The following is a 21,071-nucleotide window of genomic DNA, read 5'->3' on the forward strand; positions in this document are numbered from 1 at the left end:
TATATATATATATATATAGTATATATACTATATATTTTGTATGCTCAACAAAATGATAACACTCATGAGTTATGAAGTGTCCCATTTGAAATTTATTTATGTAAACATTTTTTACACTATTAATCAACTATATCACCCTATCATTAAACTCTTACAATAATCATCCTAAAATAAAACAAGATTAGGCTGTAAATACATATTAAAGTTAGAATCATCCAATCTCACTAAATAGTTAAACCTAGTTCTTGAAATGAGTATAATATCTATACATTAGTGTAAAGATTTTTATGCAATCAATACATTATTCATCATTCATTTGTATTACTTTTTTTGAAGATCAATTATTGATTAAACCTGAATTATGAATAATGTAGTGACAATGTATAAAACTCATGTAGTGTTAGTATGTAATAATCAGCTAACAACCCAAGTATGTAAAAGAAACTTGTCTTGGCTGAGTCATCTTTGGGGTTGATCTAAAAAAGGTCCAACTGAAGTAGTTGTTATATTTGATGTTGACCCATTTTCAACTAGAGGAGGCATACCCCACTTCCCTTCTAACTCATGGGGGCTCAAACACATGAACTCAACCATCTGGAAGTCCTATAGCAAACCAATTTGGTTCTTGTGGATGGGCCGCCATAATAAGCGGCTCTAAATTGGAACTACAGTGGCATATAAAAACAGTTGTTAGTGTTCTAGTAAGTATTAGCCAATGAACATATTGACCAAGGCCAAATCAAGTTGACCGAAGCATATGCATCAGGCCAAGCAGCCAAGGCATATGCATTTGGCCAGGACAGATTGATTGAAGCAACATAGGCAGGCCAAGGCATGTGCACCTGGCTAGGCAATCCAAGACAAATTGACTAAAGTAGGCCAAACTTCAGTCTAGCTCAGTCTTGCCCATTACTGCTCAACAGTATGGGCCAAGAAGACATGATTAACTTATTGACCAAGCAAGCTTCAATTTTCTTTATTTTAACATGTGTTTTTAGTGTATTTTAATTTGTTAGTAGTTAGTTAGTTGAACTTGTTAATTGTTGTATTACCCTATAAAATTAATCCTTTCAATCATCTTTTGTATTGAATTCAATTAATAATCAATAAAATTCAGAGTTAGCTTTTTCTCTTCATCTTTGTGTTTGGAGTTCATAAACTTCATTGCTCTTCAAGGAGCTTTCAAATTCTCATAGTAAGCACTAAGCACACATACGGATACAAGATATACATATGACACAATACGAAAACATTGATAACAACAATCAAGCCTCCTGAGACATCCAAATAGAAATAACATGACACTCTAACATACTCATCAATAATAAAATAAGACAAATTCACCTTGACACTATTCCACATAATCGAAGATCAACAAAAGTTATTTATAATAATATAATGTTGTAAGGTTAGCAATGGATGACAAGTTCATTCAAATTAGACATATTAACATAATTATATCTTCCTTTAATCCAGATTCAACACTTGAATTTCATCTTCTCTACAATATTCTCCAAATTAGTTTCTTTATTGTTGAAAATTATGACATTCATGTTTATCCAATTGATCTTTTGTTACCAGATTTTAAACCAGGCCCATTTGCTGTCAATTTCCATTTTTGTAGCATTTATTCATGGTATTTGACCATTCTAAATTCTAACAAGTGTTTGTCGTAAAGATGGAAGAGTTTTTAAAACAACTAAGAAGAACGAGGATCTTCTACATTAATGGAGAGGCAAATTCATATTTTTTTTATTACTTTTAATAATAAAAATATAATTTTATTATAATAAAAAAGATAGATGTATCATTGAAAGTTACATTTCTCTTTATTTTTTGAAGCATTTATCTCTCCACTAATAAAAAAGTTTCTAACTCAACAAAGAATTAGGAGTAGTACAATGTATTAGGCAGAGAAGGGCAACTATTGAATTTTTTTTTTTGGAAAGATTTTATGAACTATGAATTTGGTATGACATTTGCTAAGGTGTATTTATTTGAACTGAATTCTTCATTTTTACTGTTAATTCAATTTCTTTTAGGTTTTGTGGGAGAATCCCATTTTTATGACTTCTTTCTACCGATATTTCCATTGTTTAATTTAACGAGTTTATTAGTATATGTGGCATGAGATTGGAGAATAAATATCTTTGCTCCATATAAAATAACCAGATTTTGTATTTTATTAAAAAGGGACTAAAAATTTTAAGTTAAAAATTGAGTATTCATAGCTTGTAGGACTGAAAAAATATATCAATATCTATTTATACTGATAGAAACTCTTGGATGTGAATATAGGCATTAATTCTATACTTACAATTTGACATTCATATATATGATCATAATAATGTAACTAAATGGTATAATTACTTAAACAAACATATGTTAATATGTACAATCTATCTATATCACTAAATCTTATAGTTATGGAGTAACAGACTTATAAGTATATGATAGCTATACTTAATAGTTTCAAATTTGTCACTAATACATATAATGAAGTTGGACAATGGTAGCTATATGAAATGTATATCTATGGTCTAATATGAATATGTAAGTATATCTTATCTATACTCATGGTCTTAGTGGTGGTTATTAAAAGCATTTGTTGATATATGACAAATTTATCGGAATCAACTAAATGATTATCTTAAACTGAATTGTATTCTTAAGCATTTTTTCTAATAAAGCTCTTTTATTAATAGCAGTTATATACATATATTGCCTGTAAATATGCATTCCTATGACATAAAATCATGACATATTAGTTTAAACTTAAATTTTAGAATAATGAGGTTTTATTTACTTTGTCTATTTTCAGATAGGCATTATATACCAACAAGATGTTAGTCTAATGGTATAAGACCTCATTAGATCCTCAAGGTTAAATATTTGATTCTTAGGTGCGATACTTGTTGGGAGAGACAACCACAACTCCTGAAAATGGTTAGTTCTTTATCCAAAAAATGAGAAATACATTGATAGTACCAAAAAAAAATATTCTTTTGAATATTGTGACGAAATAGTTGTGATTTTCATTGAAGCTAGAAAATTTAAATTCACATTGCTGTATTTTTGGTGCACTTTAAGTTTTTGCTGCACATATTATAACATGTAAAAAACTTATATTCAATGACAAAACAATAGTAATGCATCACCAAGTTAGTATATATTTATAGTATAAACTATATATAAAAGTAAAACATATTATAATTATCATTATAATTAATTTCCAATTATCTATTTTGTTTTAACATTTTTTAATTTATAAGAAAAATCCATATAATTAGAAGTAACCACATTAACAAAATAATTATTCATCTTATCTTAAATTAGACATTATAATAAATACAAGAAAATATAACATAAAGGACACCAATAAAAAATTTATTTTCTAAAATAAAATATATAAAAATTAAATACTTAATATCATAAAATAAAAATGCGGGTCAGAATGGACGAAACGAAATATATGTTGACATATAATAAGTAAATAAGGTAACTTTGTGCAGTATAGGTGTTATATTATTAATTACTATCTATTAATTATCAATTGTTACCAAATACTCATATTATTATTGTATATTATTTACTGATTCTATTACATTCATTTAGAAGATAATAATCAGTATAAAAATATTTATTATAGTCAAATATTCATTTCAGTAAATTAATTATTTCTATAAACTAAAATGTTTAAAATTTAGTTTAAACAATGAATTAAAATAAATTTTGAATATTTACTATATCATTTAATTATTTGAATTGTTATATTCTTTTCAAGATACATATTTTCCCTCTTTTGGATATAATTTCTAATAATTATTATCATGTCTTATTCAAAAATTATCATTTTTACCCTTTTCAAAATAAGTTAATTCTAACTATTACCATCATTATGGTAAGACCTCTGCTTATTAATTTTAGTTATGAGTTCAAATTCTTGGAATAATTTTTTTATTGATGAAATAAAATTGTATCTATTTATCATTCCTAAACCTCTGTTACATAATAATCTCTGAGCGTCTGAGTTGTCTATTTTGTGATCAATTGAAACTCCAATTAATACAAAATTTAAACAAATATTCACTTAAGATATTCTACAAGTTATTACTTCATTTTTATTGATTACTTTCTATTTACATCATTATCTCCCTTTTAAGATAAAAGTTTCTTTTTATTTAATTTTGTAAAGGGAAAGAGAAAATGTCCAATTAGGATAATCATTTTTAATTAGATTAAATCACATCTTATTGAAAAAATATAACCTTGTAATAATTTACCTTTTCAAAATTATTTTTATTATTATAAATTGATACTTAGATATAACATATGAATTTATTGCTATATCTTTAATGTGGTAATACTACAATATTGATATAATCGAAATTATGTTATTAAATTTACTGAAAATGTAATTACCATACGAATATATCTCAATTTAAATTTTGAAACTAATTATGTATATCTTCATTTTAAATTTGAATATTTTCTCTTTTAATCTATATTTTTAGGAGTTGATATGACCAATTTACATATATACTATTCATAATTTCAAATATATTATTTAACTATTTGTTTGTAGTTTTGTTAATTTAAAATTACTATTCCAATGTAAGAGATATTCTGCACTTAGTTTGTGTCATATATGGATTCTATCAATTCCTCTTGGTACATGACCACTAAGAGATGAAACTAACATATTAGTTTTTCAGTATAATATTTATATACTATTAGTATAATATTTATATACTATTAGTATAAATACTTATATATATTTAATATATCATTCATTTATATTATTTATATTTAAAATTTAATTATCATTAAATATGAATGACAAATAATATAAAAACTCTTACATTATTGATACATATATATTTTTATGTTGGTTTGTCTCCTAGTTTTTCTCAAACTTCAAAATTAGATATCAATCTCAAAGGTTTTTCCCCCCTCAATGTGTAGTCATTTTAATTTAAATCAATCAATAAAATTTTGAAGGCAAAAGTCAAATTTCTTTCAATTTATGTGTCATTGTTCAAAACAATTGAAAATTCAACATGCAACCTTTACTAAAATATACCCCACAAAAAAAAAGATTGTATTTGTGATAGCTTTAAATACACAAATTATATAAACCCTCTTAATATAAATCAAACAACACAACCCCATTTCTCTTTTGCCTTTACCAAATTGTTCACTTCACACTTACAATCACCACCTATTTGATCACCACCAACTCTTCCAAAAAAGATATCAACACCCAAAAATCTCACTTATCTCCATAGCCACACCTCAACATTTATTAAGACCACCACAACATGGAAGATCTAACAATATCTCACCAGGTAGTTTACATAAAATATCAATTTTCATTTCCTTAGATGTTTTATCTTTTGTACTATGACAATCTAATGCAAAAAACAATATTTGATTGTAGGGTTAAAAGAAAAATGTATAAATGGTAGCTGTAATGCAAATCATATGTTAGAACGTATGTGAACATAGATCATCTTTTTAGGTTTATTAATCTATGTATTCAATTTGTTCTTTTGTTTTTGGCTCCATATCCAATTTGATCATGATACCTAGATCCTTTTTAATTAGGTTTCCATAATTTTACATCGATGAAAAACGTATGATTCAATCTTTTGTTTATAGTTGTTAGAAATCTTTGATAAAAGCGACAATTTTCGAAATTTTTTTTGGATGTCGATATACCCAATATTTCTTGTACTGATTATTGTCTAAATCTATCTTTGGATTCATTAAAATTTTGAGGTTTTGTTTGATGTTTCATAGATTTTACTTCTTGTAGGAGATTGAATTACCAAAAAATCGAGAAAGATCTTCTGACTTTAAGGGAATTATAACAACTAAGGACGACAATAACAAAAATATCGAGAAAACTGTCTCCAAGAACTATCCATCGCCTCTCGGACTCTACTCCGAGGATGAGAAAGTTCTTGCCTTTTACCACAATCGAATTTATGAAGCTAAAGTGCAAAAGGCTGAAAGCAGAAATAATAAGTGGAAATATCATATTCACTACATTAGATGGAGTACAAAATGGGATGAATGGGTTGATGAGGATCAACTATTGAAACATACACAAGATAGTCTCATGAAACAAAAAGCCCTAGAGAAAGGTGTAAATATGAAGGCAAAAAAGCACTCATCAGATTCAAATGTTGATAAAGATGAAATCAAGATTAATGTGTCAAAAGGGAAGAAAAGAAAGAATGATGAAGAATTTGAGAAGGTTAGTGTAACTATTAAGAAGAGTATAAATATTCAAATTCCTTCAATGTTAAGTAAACAACTTATACATGATTGGAACTTTGTTACACAACAAGATAAGCTTGTTACACTTCCTCGTTCACCAACTATTGATGAAATTCTCACAAAGTACCTTCAATTCAAGTCTAAGAAGAAGAATAACAATGTGAGTGATTCATCAATAGAAGAATTTATGACATGGGTAAGGCGTAATTTTGATAGAACATTGCCAATGATGTTGTTATATACAAAGGAACATAAACAATATAGTGAAGCAATTATGGATAATGTGTCTCCATCAACTATATATGGAGCTGAACATTTACTACGCCTTTTTGCTAAGTCACATGAACTTTTGGCATATCTCAACATTGAAGAGGAAACTTTGAATCATTTGCAGCAGATATTTGTTGATTTTCTCAAGTTTTTGCAGAGACGGAAGAATACTTTTTTTCTTTCAGAATATGATGATCCAAGAGTCTTTGTAGAACAAGAAGAAGAAGAGAGGAATGAAGAATGAGGTTACCTTAAAGCAGTGATGAACCCTAGTTTTCTTTTATTATGTTGCACTTTGTTTTATGAATTTCTATCTCAACAATGTTATATTTTCTCTTTAAAATACAATGCATAAACTCAATAGTCCTTGTTAAAATGTTGGCTGATTTATTCCCGAGTTCTTTTTTTCTTTTCAGTACTATCAAGAGTATCATTTTACCTTATGGGTAATGAACTAATTTTTTTTAGGGTGCGTGATTGTCTTTCTCAACAAATGTCGCTCACAAGAATTGAATTTTTAATCTTTTCTTTTTTCTAGTAATCTAGCAGAGCCTTATACTACCTGACTAATGGATCGACAGTATTTATTACTGTGTTTAAGTTTACACTATACTTTATTTGCCAAAAAAATGTCATTATCTAAGCAAGATGTTCTTAATTTAGATTTAAGAAATAAAGTAGCTAAAACACATGATGATATGCTCTAACAATTGAGCATGGTTCCTAAAGTATATGCAACAATGTTTAGGAGATGTTGCTCATAGATTTTATATATAAATAAATAACTAACTTCAATTTAAAAGATCTATCCTTGAACAATATATGGATGAGGTTGAATTATGTGCAATTTGAAAAGCAATCTGGTGAAATCGTATTCATAATTGCACCAGAAAACTAGCTATACAAAACTACTCCATTGTATAATTTGTATTTAATATATTTCAACTAATATAAATTTATTTAGATATGCCCTATTGATCATATTTTGGGGATCATTATTATTAAATCTACACTCTTTTCTCAAGTAAATTCTAGTATTCTTTACATATTTGAAGTTGATATGACAAGAAACCAAACCCGAGAAGTATTCATGTTCATCACAAGAGTATAAATCTCATTGTAAGGTTTATAAATATCACTAAAGAAAAAGCATTTCAATTTTCTTTGATTAGTAGAAAAAATGTTTTAAGGTAATTTCATACGATTGTTTTGAATTTGTCAAATTTTGATAAGCAATATTAATATCTTTGGTAAACCACTCTAGGTCTTAATTTGGTAGTGGAAGAAATTTACTTATTTTAATCCATATATAAGTAAATATGATTACAATATTAATTACTATATATTGATAATCAATTATTACCAAATACTCATATTATTATTACTATCTATTACTATAGGAATTACTGATTTCTATTTTATTATTTTAGGGAAACAGTGAATGAATATAAAATATTTATTATAGTCAAACTTTCATTTCAATTCTTCATACTGATTTGTAAATTAATTATTTCTTAAAAATTAATTATTGAAAATTATGATTGAATAATAAATTAAAATATACTTTTTAATATTTATTATATCATTTAATTATTTGGATTATGAGCTTCTTTTTCAAGTTACCGATTTCTTTTTCCTATGTAAATTTCTAATTAGTTACCTTAACATTTCATTAAAATGGAATTTAAAGTTTTAAACTCTTGGTATTTTCATGCATATTATGATAATTTGAAATTAAAATTAATTTAAAATTTTAAATATCTATATACTTATGACATTGTACAAAATATTATGATTCTAATATAATTATAACCAATTGTATATAATGAATTTATAGTATCATTTTCTATTTGCATCATTATATTTTTATTTTTTAATTATATATTGTACAACTCAAAAGTGTATGATTCAAATATAGATATAATGAACTGAAAGGTACTGTAGCAGACAGAAAAGAGAGAAATGCAGAAAGGAAAGAAACTTTTCAGAGAGGAATAATATTTTTCTATTACTTGCCTTCCCTCTCTATTACATCAGTGTTATATATATAACTTGGCATCCGCCTTGTAGTATGCTACTAATAAAAAGGAAGAAATGAATATTTCTAATCATTCATTCCTAACAGAATTCCTTTTCTTGCGAGTAGTGGAGCTAGACACCATATAATCCTTGAGGTGACTTGGTGGGTGTGAGATTCTCTTGGTGCCACCTTGATAATCTTCCCTTGACACAGCTGGAGGATTATAGTTGGTATTTGGGCCTGAGGGTGGAGTGAGGGAAATAGGTCCAGTGTTCCTTACATCTCCTCCCGGTTCAAGAAGCACCTTGTCCTCAAGGTGGAATTGTTGTTGAATCTGTAGCCATGGTTCCCAAGTGGCTTCTTCCAAAGCCATGTCTTTCCACTATATCAGAACTAGAATGAGAGGGGTAGGAGAAGTGTTGTCCCATTTCCAGTCCACAATGGCCATAGGTTCCAAAATTGGTTGATTATCCTTTATCTCTGGAGGTAGGGAAAGGGGAGCAGAAGGCAAAGGACCCTTGTGGGGGCGGAGAAGGCTAACATGAAATACATTGTGGATTTTGGCCGAGGGTGGAAGGGCTATTTCATAGGCAACCTCTTTGATTTTCCTTATTATCTTGAAGGGTCCAAAGAAGCGTTTCATGAGTTTCCCGAAATATGGGCCAATTATTGAAGATAGTCGGCGTGGCCGAAGGCGGATATAAACCCAGTCATCGACAGCAAACTGTAAATCCCTATGGTCCTTGTCGGCCTAGTTTTTCATGGCTTCTTGAGCCTTTTGTAAGTTGGAAGTTAGTTTCTAGAGAATGGCAGCACAGGTGGACAGTTCAGATTGAACAACAGCATTTGATGTGTCTGTATGAGGCAAAAAAGGCATCAGTGGAGGTTTGTGACCATACATTACCTCAAAAGGGGTAAAGCCCGTGGATGCATTTACTGAAGTATTGAAACTCCATTCTGCCCAAGAAAGGAATTTGCCCCAGGTAGATGGTTTGTGATGCACAAAACAACGAAGGTACTGTTGTAGCACTTTATTGGTGACCTATGTTTGACCATCCGTTTGCGGGTGGTATGCAGTTGATATGCGAAGTTTGGTGCCACTAAGCCGGAAAGATCGCGCCTGAATTGGCTCATAAAAATTGCGTTGCGATCGGAGATGAGACTGCATGGTAAACTGTGATGTTTGCAAACTATGTCGACAAAAAGTTGAGCGATATTGGTGGCAGTAAAAGATTTGGGAAGCATCCCAAGGTGAACACCCTTTGAGAATCTATCAACGACCACCAAAATAGTAGTGAGTCCTTTGTAAGGTGGTAACCCTATGATAAAATCAAGTGACAAGTCCTCCCAACAGCGCGATGGAGGGGGTATTGGTTGTCGCAGACCTGGAGGATGTTGAGTTGGGATTTTGGTCTGCTGGCAAATGTGGCATTGTGCTACAAAGTCTGTGACATCCTTGCGGATGGTGCTCCAATAGAAATTGGCCAATATTTTAGTCAAAGATCTTCAAATACCCGTGTGTCCTGCCATAGGGGTGTTGTGGAATTCATGGAGTAGAAGGGGAATGTAAGAGCAGTTAGAGGGTAGCAACAATTTGTCTTTATAGAATATAAGGTCCTCCTTGATAGTGAAATAAGGAAGATCGGTTGGATCATTCAAGATTTTGTCCCTCAGAGCTATGAAATCTGGGTGTTGATGTAGTGAGGATTTGAGATCAGTTAAAAAATCCAACTGAGGAATGGACAAAACTAATATGGAATCTGTGACAGGTGCAATAGAGTCATCTAGGTGGGATAGAGCGTCAGCTACCGTGTTGGTTTTCCCAGGTCTATACTGAATTTCAAAATCGAATCCCAATAACTTGAAAAGGTAGTTCTGCTGATCAGGGGTAAGAACCGTCTGAGATAGCAGCTCCTTAATCGACTTTTGATCTGTTTGTATGATAAAGTGGCGGCCCAAAATATATTGTCACCATTTCTATACAGTAGGGGTAATGGCACACAATTCCCGAATGTAAGTGGAGGAATTGTGAAGCTTGGGGCAAAATTGTTTGCTGAAGTAAGCAATAAGATGACCATTTTGAGATAACACTGCTCCCATGCCCGTTCCAGAAGCATCACTCTGAACCGTGAACACAGAATCAAATTTCGGAATGGCCAAAACCGGTTTGGATAGAAGGTTCTCCTTTAGCTTCAAGAAGGTTGTATGAGCCTTGTCATTCCATGGAAAGCAATCCTTCTTGAGAAGATCCGTGAGTGGTTGAGCAATAGAGGTGTAACCTGAAACAAAGTGGCGGTAAAAACCTGTAAGACCAAGAAATCCTCGAAGGGATTTAATAGAAGTTGGAATTGGCCAATTGGACACAACAATCAGTTTCTCTGGGTCGGGTTGAACGCCATTGTTGGAGACCACGTGACCCAAATATTGAATTGTTTGAGTCCCAATAGTGCACTTGTTGCCCTTTAAGCGGAAAGAATTGGAGAAAAGTAACTTGAAGATGGTTTCCTGGTGGAGAACATTGTCGGCCAAGGTAGGACTGTAAACCAAAATGTCATCGAAGAAAACGATGATGAAGCGGCGTAAGTGTGGCCGAAACAGATCATTCATGGTGGCCTGGAATGTAGAAGGGGCGTTACATAAAACGAATGGCATTACCCGGAACTCAAAGTGGCCATTGTGAGTCCGAAATGCTGTTTTTGCGGTATCAGCAGGGAGCATGAAGATTTAATGAAATCCGGAGAAGAGATCCAATTTGGAGAACCACGAGGCATGACCTAGTTCATCCAATAGTTCGTCCACTGTGAGGATCGGAAATTTATCCTTGATGGTGGCGGCGTTGAGGGGCCTATTGTCAACGTAGAAGCACCACGTACCGTCCTTCTTTTTTACGAGAAGGACCGGAGAGGAATATGGACTGTTGCTAGGGGTGATGAAGCCTGAGTCTAGCATTCTTTGGACTTGTGTTTCAATTTCTTGTTTTTAGAAGTGTGGGTAGCATTAAGGCCGAACAGTTATTGGAGGGGTGTTGGGGGTCAAAGTGATGGAGTGGTCTGTGGGTCTCGTGGGAGGTAAGGCAGTAGGTATTGAGAAAAGGGAGGAGTATTGGGAGATGAGGGATTGTATTTGTGGTTCGGTGGAAGAGGGAAAGGGAGAGGCCGGTTGGGATGTGTTTGCAGTTGTTGGAGAAAAAGGAACTGAGTCAAGTGTGAGCTGGAAGAGGGCCTCGACCCTGTTGGTGTTGTGGAGGCGTCTTAGTTGGTGGGCTGAAATTGGTGAAGGGTTTGGGCCTGGATCCCCTTTAAGATCCACAAGTGTATCATGCCAAGTGAATCTCATGTATGGGCCATTATAATCCATTATAAAAGGGCTTATCATGGAAAGTCAATGGACACCCAGAACCACATCTGTGCCTGATAGTTCTAGTGGATACAAATCAACAGGAAATTCTTGTTTATCCAAGGTGAGGGTAATGTTTGGGCAAAAAGAAGAACAAGGTAAAAAATCTCCATTACCTACCATTACTCGTAATGGGCTTGGAGTGGGTTGAGTGGGTAAGTGCAAAAACTGGGCCACTCTATGCTGGATGAAATTATGGGTTGCCCCACTGTCTACCAAGATCTGGACCGCATAGCCCATGATAGAGCTAGTGACCCGAAAATTTCGCGGGGTCCATTGACCCGAAAAGGCGTGGAGACTGATGAGTCCTGCCACCTGTTGTTCTTCCTCATTCGGTTGGAGGTCCACTGTGGGTACTTCATTGTCCAACTCATCCGAATTGAAGGTAGTGAGGAGCAAAAACTGTGGCTTACAACGGTGCCCCCGTGTGTAACGTTCATCACAGTTAAAACAGAGGTTCTTGTCGCGACGTGCTTGCATCTCGGCTTCTGAGAGCCGTTTAATTGGGATTTTGGTGGATGGTGATGGAAGGAGTGCGGGAAGAGGTTTGGGAGGAGTGGTTATGGCGTTGGAGTGGGTGAGGGGGAATTAAAAGTGCGGCCGAATCTGTTGAATGGAGGTGGTGGGGAGCAAAATTTCTCATCATGAAGCTTAGCCAAGGCAATGGCATGAGGAAGGTCTTGGGGTTGGAGGGTTGTAACTTCCCGCCGGAGATTGGGTTTGAGGCCTGAGAGAAAACAACTTAGGTAAAAGCTATGTGGGTAGTCAGAGATTCGGTTGGCCAAGGTCTCAAATTTCGAGAGATAATCTTGAAGGCTATTGGTATGTGTGAGTTTGCAGATGGAGGCTATGGGGTCATCGAATTTGGATGGGGCAAATCGGAGCTCTAATGCACGCAGAAAAGTGTCCCAAGATGAAAGTAAGCCGTTATTGGACATCCATTGGAACCATGCTAGAGCTTGACCTTCAAGGTAGAAGGAAGAGATCTGGATGTGTTGGTCGGTGGGTGTTTGGTAGTAGTCAAAAAATTGTGTGACCTTGAAGATCCAACCAAGGGCGTTAGATCCATTGAAGGTGGGGAGGTCAAATTTTAATGGTTTAGAGGGATGTGGGGAATGGTGATGGTGGGGTTGGTTCTCAAGGGTGGAAGTGCGGTTGGCAAGGTCATGAAGTGTATTAGAGAGGTTGACATGAGATAAGAGTAGTTGTTCGAGTTTTGAATGAAGTTTGGAGAGCTCATCATCTGAGATAGAAGATGTCGCCATTGAGGGAGTAGAGACCAATGAAAGCACAAATGAAAGGTACTGTAGCAGACAGAAAAGAGAGAAATGTAGAAAGGAAAGAAACTTTTCAGAGAGGAAGAATATTTTTCTATTACCATATATATATATAAATTGGCATCCGCCTTGTAGTATGCTACTAATAAAAAGGAAGAAAGGAATATTTCTAATCATTCATTCCTAACAAAATTCCTTTTCTTGCGGGTAGTGGAGCTAGACCCCATATAATCCTTGAGGTGACTTGGTGGGTGTGAGATTCTCTTGGTGCCACCTTGATAATCTTCCCTTGACACAGCTGGAGGATTATAGTTGGTATTTGGGCCTGAGGGTGGAGTGAGGGAAATAGGTCCAGTGTTCCTTACATGAACTCTATATTTAAAATTTTATTTTAAAATAATATAACCAACTGCAATACAAATATATTTCAATTTAATTTTTAAACTAATAATGTATTTCGTCATTTTAAATATTATTATTTTATCTTTCAAGGTATATATTTTGGAGTTGGCTTGAATGTTTTAGTTTAATTATATTTTTAGTATTGTAAATTTAAAATTAACATTGCACTGTATTAGAAATAAGATTCTGGAGTATCCCAACCTAGGATGTTGACTAATTTTCTTCATGAGCTCCATATGTATTCCTCCTAACATTCTCACTAGATTATTTAATGAAAAAAATACATTAATTTTGTTAGTGATTATTTATCATGATTGTTAACCAACAAATTGGTTAATGAAAATATTAAGACGAGAGTTACAAACAAATATCAAAAGGTTATCGAGTCTATAAAAACTTATTTGACACTAGTCTTTCAACTAAATATTGTTATTCTAAATCGGTTTTAAAAAAGTTTTGGTTTGTTTGTTTGATTATATTAATGATGAATTAACTATTAAGTATAATGTTGGCATAAAGATGTTGGGATTGAACTTTGCCATCCGATATTGGTATATATACACACTTGATTCAACAATACGAATCCATTTAGCAAATATTTTTCACAACCACGGGACATCAATAGTACTAAAAGCTAATGTCTTAATTAACTCAGTAGCTCATGAAATAAAGCTCTATGTCTAGCGACTTTATCCATAAGATGAAGAACTACGATAAACAAAACATACATTTATGTCTAGCAACTATACTTATGAAATTGAGTTTTAGTGCAACACACCAAATGTACTAATAGCCAATATCTTTGTCATATTAGTAGCTTACTAATATAGTTCTATGTCTAGTAAATAGAATAACAAGATGAATATTTATGAATCGTCAATCTAATTCTATGTCTAACAACTATATTAAAAAATTTGAGTTTTCAATATTCATACTACTTTGTATCTAGTAATCCTATTAATATTGGCACGTATGTGACATATTATCACAAATTTACGTCTAGAATTATACCAACAAGATGACACCTTATTTTAGGCTCTTAGAAGATAATTTCTTCACAAGTTCATTCATCAAAAGAGGTTGTCAATCTCTAAGGAAGCATTAGGTAAAAGAAGCAACTCATAAAAACCAATACATAATAATTAAGCATAAAGTCGACTCAAGTATTATAAATCAAGTGAGTATTACATTCAATTCCAACAAGGGAAAAACTTGACTAAACATTTTCATGAAAACTATCGCAAAGATAAAAAGAGAGAAAATACAACTCATAGGATAAATGATTATCTCCTTAATAAGCATAAATCAACTCCTATAACCTAGAAACTAAAAGAAACCAAAGACATTCTATTTCTAATAGAAAAAGTATAAGAAGATTATTTCTGAATAAGGATAATGTATCTCCTAGTGTGAGGAGATAACTTCTCTCCTTACACCAATTAGACAATGACACATAGCTACTTTTTACTTATTTTTAAAATAAAATAAAAAATAAATTGTAAAATATCACAAGTGTCAATTAATAAGTGGGTGTGAGGAGATAATTTCTCTCCTCACACCATCAGATACATTATTGTGAACACTCATTTTTTTCCGACCCAGAAAAAGACCAATTCATTTCCAAAAATAAATTTTCCATTTCAAAGAAATAAAACCAAAGTTCCGACAAGAAAAACAATTTCTTTAAAACAATATTTTTGGGCCACCATAGGCCCACATTTCATTTTCTAAAGCAAAAAGAACATAAAAATAAAGTAAAAAAATATTTCAAAATCTCTAAGTTATTTAAAATTAGGCTTATTGTGATTCCTAAATATCTGTATCGGATTTTATTGAGAATTAAAAAAGATAGGCAAATGTTTAGGGATTTTAATTTTGTTGTGTTTTTATTATAAATAGAGGTTTAGGACAACATTATTGAGAGAGCTTGTTCACACAGTAAAAACACTGCCAAAATACCCAAAGATTCCCCAAACCCTTGCCAAACACGTCCAGAGAGAGAAAAAAAAAAGATTGGCTAGAGAAATTTCCCGTGCGCATTTGTCAACCTCTATCTTCGCGCACTCATCCTAGAATCGCATCACAACCGTCCAAGCCATGGACTTTTTTATGCATCACGTGCTGACTTCGCTGAAGCTAATCAGGCAGCGAAACGTCACCCGAGCTCACCAAAAATTTCCGCATTGGATACTCATCCCGTGTGCACACGGGATCCCATGTAGGCGCGCCCACGTAACCCGCTCTGCGCCCTTTCTTTCTTCCAGCCACGCTGCTACACGTCAGCAGGTGCACCCTTCTTCCTTGCGCCCAGCAACACAGGATCAGGACCCCATCCTAGGCGCCTGGATCCACTGCAAGCGGTCTCACGGTATAGCTGGTGTACCCTTCTTATCAGCGAGTAGGACACGGACACGTGTCCAGGCATTGCATTCCCCCATCTTCATCCAATAACGCGGTGCCACGCGTCCTGGGCCTCCCTGAGCACTCATACGGTATCCAGGCTTTCACTGTGTAAACAATATTTATTTTCTTAGCATCCAGGTGAGTTTGTATATTTTAATTCATCATTATTTGCTTGTTATAAGGCTGATATTAAATTAAATAATTGATAAACTTATGTATAATGAAAGTGCATACTTTAGGTTTAATTTGTCTATAAAATAATAGATATAGCATTAACAACAAAAGAATTTCATTGTAGTGAATAATCTATAGTTGTTTTTAAATCAGATTGTTTTATTCATATTCATTTCTCTTTAAATAGCGTTATTATTCCATATTCACATTTTTAACAAATAAAGAACAATCATTAGTAAAATTAATCAACTTAGCATAATATGTTTCATACCATACAATTGGCACAACAATTTCTTAAAAAAAAAAATTTCGTGTCTCTGATGTAAATAACGGAAATAAAAATGTGAAATTTTTATAAATAAGTGCAAGGTTACTCAATATTTTATAAAACAATTATTGTAAATTTTCTTAGACCTGATGCGGTGTGGGACATATGGGCTGCACTTCATCTGCTTAACAATCATCATAGCTAATCTACTTATGACTCAAAAAACTATTTTTTTAAACATGTTAAGATCTTAACTAACCCTTAATACAAAATGCGGTATCGGACGTATGGGTTGTACTTCACTTGTATTAGTAGGATTGTTAGTCGAGATTTAACACTTATATTTTCTAAAATCAATCCAACCAACAAACCTTTTTATACTTAAAGAACTATGTAAGCCTTGATTCCCTTAATATGGATACATAGGACTAAAGTTAATCTTGTCAGGCCCAACTAAAAAATAATACTTTTTATTCAAATAATTAATCATTAACAAAATAATTTAATTAATAAAGAGTGGTGTTCCTTATTTAAATAAAATAACAACAACAAATAAAAGAAACATTAATCCATGTAATTTAGTATAGGGTACCGCTTAAGGCGGGCGGGTGAGGTGCTAATACCTTCCCTACTCTGTAACCGACTTCCGAACCTGGATATCAGAAATCCAGAAGCCCAAGGTAATTGGGCTTAATAAATTTTTCTACATTTTTTACAGTAAAAAATGTAGTGGCGATTCGAGAGGTCGCGTAGCCGAAAATCAGGATGCGACAGCTGACGACTCGAGAGGTAGCGTAGCCGAAAATCGGGGCGCGACAGCTGGCGACTCTGCTGGGGATTCTTTTTGAGAGAGTCCGGGCCATAAATATTAAATGCATGGTTGTATTGTTGCTCATATATTTTCTTTTGTTGTTGTTGTTATTATTACTGCTTATGTGGTGTACCGTCATACTAGTATTTAAGTATGTGCTCTATGCCCGGACATTAGATTAAAAAGGAACATCCGCCCTGCCGGTATGGACTCTGGGTCCCACTTGTATTGGCATGATGAACCACTCAGATTGTCACCAAGTACAATGGGCCTTGTCGATGTGGTCCGTCCCACTGATAATCCCTAGAGTATTTGAGTTTCTCTATTGGAGAGGGAAGCAATCTGGGCACCTTTGGGATACCCTATAGGATGTGTCATATAGAGACCCTAAATCCCACCCAATGGTTATGATCGCAAATAATCCAGGAAACCCAATAAGTGTACCCTATATAGGACAATAAATGCATATTATGAAATTATTTGTTTCACATACATTATCACACTATTATGAAAATTATTTTTCTATTATAAAAATCATTTTAACATACACTATCAAACTATTAAGAAAATTATTTGTTTCCCATGCATTATCATATCATTTACATGCACACGCATTATCATACTATTATGAAAAAATTATTTTACATGCATTATTATACTATTATGAAAAAAATTTATTTTACATGCATTATTCTATTGGTATGAAAATTATTTGTTATACATGCATTATCATACATTCACGCACATTTTAAAAAAAATTTCGTTATATAGCAAGGTACGAGTCCCATGGATCCAAAATATAGCAATGTTGAGGCACCCAAACAAAGGACAAAGGTGGAGGTAAAAGCAAATGATGTAAATTTCCTTATAGAATGCAGTCAATGAATTCCTGCAGAAGAGCAAGAACGTTTCACCAAAACATATGGGCGGCTCATCGATCTACTCAATGTCCACATTGAACGTAAGACACTAAAAGCTATGGAGATCATAATATTGGAACCCGGGATTAAGAGTGTTTGAATTCCCTGAGCTTGATGCATCCCCGACGGTGGAGGAATATGAAATGTTGTTGGGTATTCCGGTGCTGGATCGGTCGAAAGTCTACCTATTCACAGGGGATCACAAGTTGACCGAGGGGTATATTGAAGAAATGATAGGGGCACGCCCAGGAATCCAGAATATCATAAAGCAAGGAAAGTTCGAAGGCTTGAAATGGACGTACCTTAAGAAGCACATCCTCAAAATGGAAGAGCAGAAAAATTGGAAGGCATTTGGATCCTCATTTGCACTAGCCGTCTATGGCCTAGTCTTGTTCCCTTTCGTCGCTGACATGATTAATCAAGAGGCTCTAGATGTTTTCTACAAAGTGAAAAGGATCTCAGTCAATCCAGTATCAGCAGTATTAGCCAAAACTCTCCTACAATTCTACAAAGGTCACCAGAACAATAATGGAAGATTGAAGATAAGGTATTGTGTGCAACTGTTGTACGTCTAGATGATAACTCGATTCAGACATCATCAATTTCCTTTGGGGTCCATTCATCAGCTCAAAAAGTTCAATAATACAAATGTCAAACCTGTCACACTACCTGAATGGTCTAAGCTTTTCAGAGAAATCAACCCTAGGAACTTTGGTGTCAAGTGTTGCTTGTATGATCGACATGAGGAAGTCATGTATGCTTGTGGGGAGTATTAGAATCTGGTTCTAATGGGTCCTAAGGGGTGCATCACCTTCACTCCAGCTTTGGTTCTTGGCCAGCTAAAATGGGGGATGAATCCAATGACTCCTCAACAACTCAACGGATTTGTTTTCTTATACAAGGATAAAAATACCTCCGAAGAGGTTCTCAATGGAGTACGAAGAGCTCTACACAACATTCTCTTCTATGGAAAGAATGAATTAGGAGAGCATCAGGCTTTCTATATAGAAGAGTATAAACTATGGAGAAAAGAAAGGATGACGAGTAAAACCAATGTCCAGATCATAATGCCCAAGGAAAAGGAAGGACCATCTCAGAATGAAATCAATCTTCAGAGGAGGATTAAAATCCTTGAGGGTCAACTAGAAGAATCAAGGAATATAATTGAGCATAATGGTTTTCACAAAGAAAAACTCAACAAGTTAAACTCTGGTTTGAGGGAAGAGACGACTAGCTTAAAAGATGATTATGCAAAGTTACGCTCCGCATTTAACAAAATTCGAGTAACCGCAGGGAGAAGAGAAATCCAAGATCTTGAGGCACAACTAAGGGCTTGGGATCACATCATCTTTAATTTGAAGAAGAAGAATTGTGCAGGTGTAGAAGAACTCAGAGTCGAGATAGAGCAACACAAGACAAATGCAGCTGAAGCTTGGGCCAAAGTAGATGAATGTGAGAACTCTATTCGTCAATGTCTCATAAGAGAAGAACAGTATCGAGCCATGGTAGATTACCAAGCAGAAATACACCGTATGACTCTGGAGGACATGCATAGGGAAAGAAACCAGCTCATAGATCAAGTGAGAGAACTTTGACAAGCTTATGATCAGTTGATGAGAGAAAGGGAGACGTGGTCACACAATTGGGAGCAAGCTCTGGGTGAATGTAGGGAAGATAAAGAATTGTGGGAAAGAAGATGTATGGACATCATTGATGGGATTGGGGACTTTGCGGACGATTGGTTGGTAACTTTTGAGTCTGCAAACCATGAGGTTCACATGTATCCAGAAACCGAAATACTCCCTCCTATGAAGACATTTTTCGACAGTTGTGCCCCCATTGCTCGAAGGCTCAAGAGGTGGAGGAAGAAGACTGAAGAATTTTTGTTTTTTTAAAATAAACATTTGGAATAAAAAGGAGGAAATCGATTGATGTGATTCCCCTTTATCGTTTTTATCAATAAAATCACTTTTTATGTCCACACTTTGTCTCAATAAAAAGAAAAAGGAAAAGAGAACAAGAAACAAATAATATGAGGGGGCCAACATTGCTATATTTTGTCCAAGATGCAACCACGGAGTGAAAATTTCTCTTCTGAAAACTGCTTTAGTAGGGTCGACGGACTGCGCTCCCCGACTCTCAAATAAGGGATTCATCATACTTGCTATACTAACGAAAAAAAATTTTGTTGCATAAAACAAACAAAACATTTTTTTAACTATTTGCATTTTTCATCCAGCATTGCTCCGCAACACCCCTACCACACCCGACTCCGAGCTAGACAGATGGCAGACTCTTCAGACTCCAGTCAGGATTCCTGGACTGAATTAGCTAGCTTGAAAGAGCAGATGGCAGAGATGTTTCACATCCTGAAGGCTCTCCAGAGCGAGAAAGGGAAGACTACTACTGGGCCACAACCTCATTTGGGATCCGGAAGTCCCAGTCTAGAGGACGACACTGGCCAGCCTCATGAAAGTCATGACACCAACACAAGACAACCAAATGCCAACAATCAAACAAACGGAAGGTACAATCCGGATGAGACACAAAGGACTCCTCTAGGAAGTAACACCCCACACATGAAGAAAGATGAAGAGAAGTGTAACACCGCGAATTTTACGATTTTGAATTATAAGATTTTACTAATATTTTTATTAATTATATATTCGAAAATGAATTTCTGGGAATTTTCGGTAAAGAATTAGATGAAACTTTATTGAGTTTTATTCTTGAAATTTTATTTCCGATTTTTTGGTAAATTTTGGTAATTTTCGGAGACAGTCGGTTCTGAACCACTTTTGGGGCCGAATCCGCCCGGTACGGCTCAAAAAGTGTCTTTTTCAGT

This window comes from Lupinus angustifolius, chromosome LG05 (genome assembly GCF_001865875.1).
Source record: "Lupinus angustifolius cultivar Tanjil chromosome LG05, LupAngTanjil_v1.0, whole genome shotgun sequence".
In the NCBI taxonomy this organism is placed as follows: Eukaryota; Viridiplantae; Streptophyta; class Magnoliopsida; order Fabales; family Fabaceae; genus Lupinus; species Lupinus angustifolius.